Raw genomic sequence first — 9,753 nt, forward strand, 5'->3', positions numbered from 1 at the left:
CCAGTCCTTGAAGGCAATATAATATCGGGGGTAGTAATAGTTGTTCCTGGAAAGCCTGCTAAATTCTGTAGCCCCCTTCATGAAACACATCTAAAAGGCTCCCGTGCTGATCGATTACGTAATTGAATACAGAACCTGCGGTTACATCGGACGCTTTTGATTTCGTCTACGCATTACCCACGGCATGCCTCTTCTTTTCAAGCAATATAATAACGTGCATTGTTTAGATCAACGATGAATTTCTGTAATGGTACAAACCATGCGTACAATTTGAAATCAGGGACAGTCTGTGCGACCAGTTTTCTTTACAAATGTAACCACAGCTACAAAATGAAAATTTTCTCTATGCAGGAAACATTAAATGAGCCTCATTTTCGCCACATGTAAACTCGGCGTGACGTCAAAATTTCCCAAAGCACTCGGACACATGGTTGATAAACACCGTGCAACGTTTTCGAGCACTTCCTTCTTATATGTTTCTTTATTTCGATAACGAATTACCCTGAAGCCTTAACTCTTGATGTGTATGTCTGTAATATATGTGTGTTGTGAGGCCCGTGTAGAGTACTAATTGAAGCAGTGTGTTTTCTGGAACCTCTTATCACGCACCCAGTGGTCATAGCTGGTTGCGTCACTGTAGCGGAGCCAAGTTTGCAGTCGCATACGCGAGCATTCCGATTGTAAGCCTGCACTTGTACATATTACGTGGTACGCATCTGCCAATCCGTCACTGGGACTGAGCAGTCTGGGCATGTAGCAACCCACGGTAAATGCAACCAGTTCCACTTTGAGAACACAGCTGGCGTAAGAGCCGCCCCGGTCCGAAGCCTTTTAACCACAACTTCCACCACCCTAGTAAGGTGAGGAGGGATGGATCAGAAGTGGGATAAGCGAACAGAGTGTGGAATAAGAGCACTTGCCCACGCAATAAATATATTTGCTGAACCTGACGCTTTTTGAAGTTTGCTCGCTGATAACGCTAGAAATTCTACTGTTCGGTTTCACACGCGGAAAGCCCGCTTTGATTATGAGGCACGCCATAATGAGGGACTGGGAGTGACTTTACCAATTTCGGGTTCCTTAAGGTGCACCCAAATCCAGGTACACGCTCGTCTTTTAGCTTCTTTTTCTCTTTCCGTCTTCTTTTTCCATTTCACCCCGTCGAAATTCGATCGCCGTGGCCGCTATTGAATGTACGACCTTGAGCTCAGCAGTGAAAAGCGTGACGCACTAAGCGACCGCGCCCTGTATCAAACACAAAAAAGGCTCCAACGCTCACCTATCGAGTTAACAAAAGCAACTCCTGCGCCCATGCCAAGGTAAATATGTCTGGTAGCGAAGCTTCCTTGGGAGCCTATACGTTCAAAGCATGGCGGTCGATCGCCCCATCTGTATCTGGAGGAACAATTCCGGCAGAAGAAAAAATGATGTGACGTCACATCCGTTAAAAACAGAAGTGACGCCATTTTGTTTTGGAAGGCGCGAAACTTGTTTTATTCGCCTGCCTATACAGCTATATATTCGAATTCTCCGCCATTCGACTTGATGGGCGTATCGAGCATTCAGGGCGGAAAGCGATGCAGGAATAAGCCAACCGTACGGTTGTCGAAATCGCACTCCTGCAGAAAACACGCTTCCTTTGGAGGCCGACGATAGCTTTAGGTGTAGAGTGCTTTGGGCGATGAAATTACCCCGCGTCACCAAATTCAGACAAACTTCGACAAGTAAGGAAGCACAACGTGTGAGGGGGGCGTATTTCAAGAGGTGAACTTTACGAGCGCGCGTTTCTGCACCCTTCAAGAGGTACATTGCACTAAGAGTGATCGCGGCGTCAACGGCCCCGTAACGGTGGGCGCTGATAAGAAATGTATTTTTTTAGTAATAATAAATCTAAATAAACTTCTATTTCCTTAGATCCTCACGAATGTGTAATATTGACCAAGAATTTTATTATTCGTTAGTGAATGTAACTGTGTGTCGCTTAAATTAAAAACGCTTTTCTCTTTTCCAATCTTTTCGAATGTTTTAGCTTTTCCAGTCGCTGCTTCCATAACCACCCTTGCTGATGTCGGTGAGAATTTTTATTGATCTGCTTTCGTTCGAAGCTTCGCAACCTATTTTAATCGACCTTGCCCATGCATTCAAATCTACAACTGCAAGGACGCCGCCATGTGGATACATTGCTCCACCGCGCATGCGCCAACGACGAGATGCGATTCAGGCAAGACGCGCAATCAACGCGATACAGAGACCCTCTTCATTATGATGGCGGGATTTAGCTCAGAGGCCTGCAAACGCAAATCTTAAGGCACGATAAAAATAAGCGAAACGTTTCATAAATGGTCATCGAATATTTCTCCTAAATATGCAGGAGCTCTACACATTGCCCGTATGGACGTGCTCGTGTAAATGATATTTTTCGCATCATGTATTGCATATTGTGAACCTGACAGAAATGGGGAGTAGCAACTACGCGGCAACTTTCCCTGTTGCCACTTCGTGCAGATTTTCTCTAAAATGTTTAGCGGTGAAATTATTACAATGTCATGCCTTATTGCGTCATTAAGCTAGTGGACGGGCCAATATACTCCTTAATGCAAAAGAAAAAGTTTAGCATTTTTGAATAAAAGAAAAGAGGTCTCCATATAAAGTCATGAGCTGTGGATGTTTTGCGTATGTACTTTTTGACCATCGTTCGCATAAGCAGAGTTTCTTTCGGGAACTGAAGAAGAAACTTGTGTGGAGATTCCAGTGCACCCATGGAGTTTGTGTAACGTACCAAGAGTGCGCTTTTCGTTTGGATGCTGGCTCCATGAACTGTGTTCCTCCGCAACCATCACGACTTTGCATACTAAAGCTTCCTCTGTGTAATCATAGAGAAAGAAATTGAACAATTGGCAAGACGAAACCCGTAATCGCTAGTCGTAAACCTGAATAAAGGGAAAATCAGACATCCACCCCTCCGTAGCAATTGCTACAAAGGAAACCCATACGGGTTCCTGGAATGGAAACCTTAATAGTTGAAGAAAAATTCGTCCTGGTCCGGGACTCGAACCCGGGACCACCGCCTTTACGGGGCAGCCGCTCTACCATCTGAGCTAACCAGGCGGCAGGCAGATGGCAGGGCGAAGTCGAATTTCTCGACAACGCGAAGCAAAGGCAAGTGACGGAGGGGTAGATGTCTGATTTTCCCTTTATTCATTAGTTCTCTCCACCTTGCGGGTATCCGCAAAACAACTACGTCGTAAACCTATGCGTTAGCTCACACAAGCACCGGAAAAATAAAGCATCCGAAAGGAATTTTGTGTAAATCGTAGAGAAAGAAATTCAACAAGAACTCCCCGCAGGGGCGTCTGCGCAAGCAGGCGTTTGGTGTGTTGCGACACCACGGACCCGAGCACACGAGGGTTGGACCCTCCCGCGTGTAGCCGTGCGCGGCTTAGCCGTGTCTGGGGAAAGGGGGATCCTGGGGGTTGAGCTGAGGCTGGGTGTTTGGACCTTTAAGGCCCCCCGGCGGAGGCAACACACCCCTTTGGCCTCTGCTTCACATAGACGGCACCCCCGGACTGACCCACCCGGGGGAAATCGGTAGTTGCCTTTTCCTGTCTCTCTCTCCCTACAACCTTCGTCTTTTCCTTACTTTCCACCTTTCCTGTCTCCTTCTCATTTCTTTATTACTTCTGACCTTCCTGGCAGCAAGGGTTAACCTGGTGTGCTATGACCTACCTTGGTTATAACATATGTGGTTATAACGACGATGTACAGTTGGCATGGTAGGGTTTGCTTCACCGCATACCCTGCCGTGTCCCCTTGTTGGGCTCGGTGGTGGGTGACTGGCATCGTCGCTGAATACACAACACATTTCATGGGAACTTCCAACCCCTTCTGTACCGATCGCCCCTCTAAAAGGGGGCGCACCGATGCTACGTTCCAGTTTTTTTTAAAAGGCACTCAGACTTTCCCTAAATTTCACGTTGTCCACAGTGACAAACCTGACAAGAAAGCAAGACAAATTTCACCATTCGTTGTCGCGAAGCATCTCGCAGAGACCATTGGAGGCGGCTATAAGATCACCAAGCTGGCCAGTGGGGACCTATTACTAGAACTAAAAGACAAAGCACAACACGACAAGCTAACAAAACTTGTACAACTTGGAGACATCCCTGTCAGTGTGACAGCACACCGAACATTGAATACGGCCAAAGGCGTAATCTCTGAAATAGACCTGATGGACTTGACCGATGAAGAACTCCTGGAAGGATGGAAAGATGAAAACGTAATAAGTGTACAAAGAATAAAGATTAGACGTGACAACAAGGAACTGCCAACTAAGCACCTGATTATTACCTTTGGCTCCAGCACACTACCAGAGACATTAGAAACTGGATATACCAAACTCAGAGTACGGCCATACATCCCAAACCCTCGACGTTGTTTTAAATGCCAGAGGTTTGGTCATGCTTCCCAGAGCTGCCGAGGGCGGCTAACATGTGCAAAATGTGGCATCAATGACCACTCTGCAGATGACTGTAAGGCTGAGCCCCGTTGTAGTAATTGTAATGGTGGTCACCCAGCATATTCCCGATCATGCGCAGTCTGGAAGAAAGAAAAAGAAATAATTACAATAAAGGTAAAAGAAAACATAACTTTCAGAGAAGCAAGGCAACGCATCTCACAAACATTTACACAGACCGCATCTTTCGCCGAAGTGGTACGTCGGGGGGCAGTACCACAACGGCACTTGGCGGACGCCAGCACCACGCGTAGCGAGCGTGCGGCAACGCCACCCGCCCCCACGGTGGGAGCAGCGAAGGCTGCCCTACCCCTCCCGAATTCGTCCACAGTTGAGGCCTCCGCTAGTGCTGGCACCGGTCAGCCCAGCTCCGAGGTCAAGACTAGCCCACCAACCACCAGGACGGTGGGCTCCAAGGCCTTGTCTTCCGAGACAAGGCTTTCACGGAAAACGCACCGGTCGCAAGAGCGGCTGTCCAGTGCCTCTCAAGAGGCCATGGACACAACACCGAGTCAGAAGGCGCAGTTGACGCCTAAGGAGCGGCGCGATTTTGCCGATCGCTCCAAAAAAGACAAAACTCCAATTACAGGGCCCCAAAAGGGCAACATAAGCTAAACCAAGTTCATTCTCTTTGACACATAGCACTACATTTATTTTAATATGGATACACTGATTATTCAGTGGAATATCAGAGGCCTGCTCTGCAACCTCGATGATATCCAAGAACTCCTTAATCAACTAACTCCTAAAGTGCTGTGTGTCCAAGAGACTCATTTGAAATCTAAACACAAACACTTCCTACGTCAGTATGTTATTTTTCGGAAGGATCGCGATGATGCCCTCGCATCATCCGGCGGCGTAGCCATCATAGCTGACAAATCTATAGCCTGTCAACACTTACACCTACAAACACCCCTTGAGGCAGTGGCCATTCGAGCTGTACTGTTAAATAAGCTGATAACCATCTGCTCCCTATATATACCGCCGCATTTTCAGCTCCACAAACAAGAATTCCAAACACTAATAGATCAGTTACCTGAACCATATCTTCTGCTTGGAGATTTAAATGCCCACAGCAACCTATGGGGCGACTCGCGCTGCGACGCGAGAGGTCGCTTGATTGAACAGTTCCTTTTTTCTTCAGGTGCATGTCTTTTGAATGGGAAGGAGCCCACGTATTATAACATGGCAAACAAAACATACTCCTCAATAGATCTTAGCATAGCATCTCCTACTCTTCTACCTTACTTTCAATGGAAAGTTATTAAAAACCCATACGGGAGTGATCATTTCCCTGTAGTTCTAAGCACACCTATGGCTAATGAATGCCTTCCACAATTACCTCGCTGGAGAACTGACTCGGCTGACTGGGAAACGTTCAAAAAGCTTGCTTGTTTATCCTGGGACGACATGTGTGCTTTAAGCATAGACGCTGCGGTTGAATATTTTACGGCCTTTCTTCTTGACACCTCCTCCAAATGTATCCCTGTAACAAGTGGAGTGTCCACAAAACGCCGTCTTCCATGGTGGAATGATGAGTGTCGAAAAGCGCGAAAGAAGCAAAACAAGGCATGGGGTTTACTTCGGGATTCTCCGACAGCAGAAAATCTAGTCAATTTCAAGCAGGTCAAATCCCAGGGTCGAAGAACGCGGCGACAAGCTAGAAGAGAGAGTTGGAGAAAGTATATATCAGGCATTAACTCCTACACTGACGAAACAAAGGTTTGGAATAGAGTTAATAGAATAAAGGGTCGACAGTCTTACTCTCTACCTTTAGTGAATACTCAAGGCGACAGCATGGAAGATCAGGCGAACTTTCTTGGCGCACATTTCGAACAGATATCCAGCTCGTCGCACTACTCTGAAACATTCCAAAGGCACAAAAGGCAAATAGAAGGACAACCATTAGAAAGGAAAAGCACAAAATACGAGGCATACAATAGACCCTTTTGCATGGCAGAGCTTCAGGCAGCCCTAAACAGCTGCAACCAATCTGCCCCCGGATCTGACCGCATCCTATATGAAATGCTTAAACACCTGCCGCCTGAAACAGAAAAAACCCTTCTTTGTCTCTACAATTCTATATGGTCGTCCGGCCGCATTCCCTCTGCTTGGAAAGAGGCCATCATAGTTCCTATCTTGAAACAGGGTAAGGACCCTTGTTTGGCAAATAGTTATAGGCCTATAGCATTGACGAGCTGCTTATGTAAAGTTTTCGAAAAGATGGTAAACAGTCGCCTGGTACATTATCTAGAAGTTAACAAGAAATTAGATCAATATCAATGTGGCTTTAGAGAAGGCAGATCAACGACAGATCAGCTTGTACGCATGGAAATGTATATCAGGGAAGCGTTCGTCCACAAACAGCTTGTGTTGTCCGTGTTTCTTGACATGGAGAAGGCGTATGATACCACGTGGCGCTTCGGGATCCTTCGGGATCTTTCTGCAATGGGCATTCGCGGCAACCTGCTGAGAATAATTGAAAGCTATCTCTCTAACAGGACATTTCGTGTCAGAGTTGGCAACGTGCAATCTCGACCATTCATACAGGAGACAGGCGTACCGCAGGGTGGAGTACTGAGCTGTACGTTATTTATTGTTAAAATGAATTCCCTCACCACCGTATTACATCGCACACTCTTCTATTCCATCTATGTGGACGACGTACAGATAGGGTTCAGGTCATGCAATCTTAGCATTTGCGAGAGGCAGCTACAACTTGGCCTGAATAGATTATCAAGGTGGGCGGACGAGAATGGTTTCAAATTGAACCCCCAAAAGAGCACATGTGTCCTGTTTTCTAACAAGAGAAGTGTACTACCACAACCCGATATTAACCTTAATGGAGAAAGACTAACTGTTAGCCCTGAACACAAATTCTTAGGTGTTATCCTGGACACAAAGCTTAACTTCGTCCCCCACTTAAAATATCTTAAAGAAAAATGCCTCAAGACCATGAACCTCCTCAAGCTGCTCTCTCGAACAACCTGGGGCAGTGACAGGAAGTGTCTGCTGAACCTGTATAAGAGCCTCGTACAATCACGCCTCGATTACGGAGCCGTGGTGTACAACTCCGCAACTGAGAGTGCGCTAAAGATTCTCGACCCAGTTCACAACCTCGGTATACGACTGGCAACAGGCGCCTTTAGAACTAGCCCTGTTGAAAGCTTGTACGTCGAGGCCAACGAATGGTCCTTACATCTACGCAGAACATTCTTAAGTTTTTCATACTACACTAAGGTAAAATCAGACACCGAGCATCCATGTCATTCCATTGTTAGCGACCTGTCCGCTGTCAGACTTTACAGTAACCGCCCACGTATTAGAACTCCTTTGAGCCTACGTTTGGAAGCAGTGGCAGAAGAAACAAACATCCATCTCCCACAAAATATCTTAATGCCTCCCACTCGCCTTCCACCGCCTTGGGAATGGCAGACCATGGAGTGCGATATCTCTTTTGTTGCAATAACGAAACATGCACCTGAGGCACATATACTATCACACTTCCTCGAACTCCAAGCAAAGTACTGCTGTGCCGAGTATTATACAGATGCTTCTAAATCATCTGCTGGTGTCGCGTATGCAGCTCTTGGGCCAGTTTTTTCCACCTCCGGTACTCTAAATCCTAACACAAGTATTTTTACGGCTGAAGCGTACGCAGTACTCTCAGCCGTAAAGCACATCAGACAAACAAATCTGAATAAGGCCACCATTTTCACAGATTCATTAAGCGTAATAAGGGCCTTAATGAGTTTTCGTAAACATAAGAACCCTGTTTTTAATGAACTATACACACAACTATGCCTAGCATTAATGCACAACCAGAACATCATCCTATGTTGGGTACCTGGCCATAGGGGCATAAAAGGCAATGTAGCTGCTGACGAAAGTGCAACGTCAGTCACCTTTAATGAAACGGATATGAATAAACCTATATCAGCAAAAGAACTTAAGCCCTTCTTACGCAACACACTGAGGAAGTACTGGCAGGACCAATGGGATAATTCAGTATTGAATAAGCTACACGTTATCAAGCCAAAATTAGGGAACTGGATAACTGAAAAAACAACAAGACATAAGGAAGTGCTTCTGTGTAGATTAAGAATAGGACATACGTACGCCACTCACTCCTACCTTTTGACGGGAAGCGAACCACCGACATGTAGCAAATGTGGCAACAGGCTTACAGTTATTCATGTCCTTATCCAATGCACTGAAATAGAGGCAGAAAGGAAAAAGCACTTTCCCTCTGCTTATATCCAACACATACCGTTACATCCAGCATTTTTTCTTAGCAATGAACCCCTTTTTACTTTTCAATCACTATTCAACTTTTTATTTGAAACTGACACCCTAAAAGTGATTTGGCCAGGCTACTTGTAGCGCGGCCTCCACCTGGAGGTCGTAGCTGCAATGAAAACATCTTCGAGAGCACCTGCCTCCCAGCCCTTGCTTTCAAGGCTTTGCTGAGGCACTAGTGCTACAGATTTTACATAATTTACTGACCATCCCCATCTTGTGAAACATCTATTGTCATCGCAGAAACGATCAATCACAGTCATTCTTTCATATTATGTATATACTTGTATTTTACGCACTTTAGAGCAAATAAAATTTAGGCGCTTTTACAGCCACATCGCACCACATGCATATATTGCGCTTTTTAGCGAATATTTTAGGCCACTATACAGCCGTGTTTCATTACTCCCCGCAATTAACACCCATATATCATTCAGAAGTACAGAGCATCGACTTGGCGCTCTTTGGCCACATCTGGCCCTTGCGCCAAAAAACCCTACTAATCAATCAATCAATCAAATCAATCAATTCAACAAGAACTGGCTAGACGAAACCCGTGATCGCTAGTCGTAAACCTACGCGTTGGCTCATGCAAGCACCGAAAAAAAAAGCATCTGAAAGGATGTCGCTAAGTATGGACAGCTGGGCCAGTTGGCTGTGATTAGCATTATGAAACATTGTTCCAGCGCGCAATTGAACACGGAAGAGAAGAGAAAGACAACACGAATGCCGGACTTCAACTGAATTTTATTCATGAAAAACAGGGCTTCATGTACACAGGGGGAGGGAGGAGGGGCTGCTAGTGTGCAGGACCACCCAAAAATATTTCCTTGGTCGAGGCAACAGTCATCACAAATGTCAAACCAAAATAACAAAGGAATAAAAGCAAAAAGGGAAAAAATCTTTTTTTTACATCACTCAGTACAATCCTGCTCATCTCC

General features: G+C 45.8%; 1 non-coding gene across 1 annotated transcript; it reads right to left on the bottom strand.

Annotated features, from left to right (window-relative positions):
- Positions 1 to 3,033: 3,033 nt before the first annotated feature.
- Positions 3,034 to 3,108, bottom strand: TRNAY-GUA (transfer RNA tyrosine (anticodon GUA)). The gene has a single exon. It is a non-coding gene; the product is annotated as a tRNA-Tyr (tRNA).
- Between the last annotated feature and the right edge of the window lie 6,645 nt (positions 3,109 to 9,753).

This window comes from Dermacentor albipictus, chromosome 9 (assembly GCF_038994185.2).
Source record: "Dermacentor albipictus isolate Rhodes 1998 colony chromosome 9, USDA_Dalb.pri_finalv2, whole genome shotgun sequence".
NCBI lineage: Eukaryota > Metazoa > Arthropoda > Arachnida > Ixodida > Ixodidae > Dermacentor > Dermacentor albipictus.